We start from the raw sequence: 2315 nt of genomic DNA, 5'->3' as shown, positions 1-2315 counted from the left end.
ATCGGGTTTAGGATTACCTCTTCACCGGTGGAACTGTTTTTTTTTTTGTATTTTTCGGTTTTCTTCAAAATAAAAAAAGGGTAAATCTGATTAAAAACGAATTGAAATGATAGAAGGAACACCTTACCTCACGTTGGTCCTTGAACCAGGCTCTGATACCAAAAATGATACACGCACGGGAGCAAAAACGTTTGCTTGGTCAAAACCACCCGATAGGCTTATGAGCTTCTCACCGAGATGGCTTATGGACAGTAGGGTAGAAGGTTATTCTGGGACAAATAGGACTCGAAATATCTTCTAAAAAGGGTGAGAAAAGGATAGGAGAGATGAAACACAAAGTTGAACGAAGGTTCTCTAAGGTTTCACTTGTTTTGCCAACAAAAGGTGACACTCGCACGAATTGAAGGACAAACTGTAGGGATGGATCCAAAAAGATTAGTCTCAGGCTCGTGGGCACTCGAACTTTGTTTCCGGACAAGAGAGGGACGTGATGGGCGGTGGATAGGAGGGATTTAATCTTGGACACACCAAAAAACCCAAGCTTCGGACACACCAAAGCAATAGAGAGATTGTTGGATCGGAAACACACCAAAATTCAACAAGAAAAATGCTCAAACTTTATTTCATGAAATCTGTCTCTTTCTGGTCGAAATACAACCATTTAAATAGGAAAATAAAGAATAAAATAAAGAGAACCAACAAAGGAAAGTCGGCCAAATAAGCAGCCTATGAAGCAACGCATAAAGGAAAGAAAACAATGTGGAAGAAATTGCAAAGAAAGAAAGGAAACTCCAAGGTGTCATGGGAGATCTTGTGGCAACGGTCATGAGGCAATTTGGGCAGAGAATCAAGCATCCAAATAGAAAAGGAAAGTCCTCAATTCGAAATCAATCACTTCCAAATCTTGTTCCTTGATTGAAACCTTCCATACTCCCCTTGATTTCCTCTAACGGCTTGATTTGTTTTGGCAGATTTTTGCACAGATTTGTTGGAAGATTTTGTGACTTCATTTAGTGATGAGACACCACTTCTCAAGTGTCTTTGTGGTGGCTCAGGTGTTCGGCAACAAATCTCAAGTGTTGGACAACAAGAATTCCAAACATTTCCTCTTTTGGTGATTGTTGTCCCGTTTGTGTGCACTCCATTGTCTGGACTAGTTGAGAACGATTTCAACAGCCAATTCTCCTCAAATATGTTCACTCTTGAATGTAAGGTATGTGTCTTGGCTCGTGTAAGTGAAGGGTCAGAAAAGACGGGCATAAACGACTCGAATTCTGCTCCATTCTCGATATCGTCCAAGACTGTCCCATTTGATGTCCCATTTATCGCGATGTCCATGATTGTTTCATCATTCTCATTCGCGGTCTTGTTGTATAGTTTGAGGGATGCATCATTTAGAGTTCATCAAAACACGGTTAGTCAGCATCGAAACATACTTAGAGTGCATCCAAACATATTTAGAGTGCGTCGAAACATACTTAGAGTGCATCCAAACATGTTTAGAGTGCGACGAAATATACTTAGAGAGCAATGAAACATGTTTAGAGTGCATCGAAATATTTTTAGAGTGCGTCGAAATATTTTTAGAGTGCGTTGAAATATGTTTAGAGTGTATCCAAACATGTTTAGAGTGCATCGAAATATATTTAGAGAGCATCGAAACATGTTTAGAGTGCATCGAAACATTTTTATAGTGCGTCGAAACATGTTTCGAGTGCTTCGAAACATGTTTAGAGTTCATCCAAACATGTTTAGAGTGCTTCGAAGTATATTTAGAGTGCGTCCAAATATGTTTTGAGTGTATCGAAACATTTTTAGAGTGCGTCGAAACATTTTTATAATGCATCCAAACATACTTAGTGTGCATCCAAACATGTTTAGAGTGTATTAAAACATTTTTAGTGTGCGACAAAATATATTGAGAGTGCATCGAAACATGTTTAGAGTTCGTCTAAATATGTTTAGAGTGCACCAAAACACTATTAGAGCGTCGAGACATACTTAGAGTGCATCCAAAAATGTTTAGAGTGCATCAAAACATTTTTAGAGTGCGTTAGAGTGCGTCGAAACATGTTTAGAGTGCATCCAAACGTGTTTAGAGTGCTTCGAAACATCTTTAGAACGCGTCGAATCCAAACATCTTTAGAGTGCTTCGAAGCATATTTAGAGTGCGTCCAAACATGTTTAGAGCGCATCGACACATTTTTAGAGTGCCTCAAAACATTTTTAGAATGCATCCAAACATACTTAGTGTGCATCCAAACATGTTTAGAGTGTATTAAAACATTTTTAGAGTGCGACAAAATATATTGAGA

This window comes from Tarenaya hassleriana, unplaced genomic scaffold (assembly GCF_000463585.1).
Source record: "Tarenaya hassleriana unplaced genomic scaffold, ASM46358v1 Cleome48, whole genome shotgun sequence".
NCBI lineage: Eukaryota > Viridiplantae > Streptophyta > Magnoliopsida > Brassicales > Cleomaceae > Tarenaya > Tarenaya hassleriana.
Note: the sequence above shows the minus strand (reverse complement) of the source record.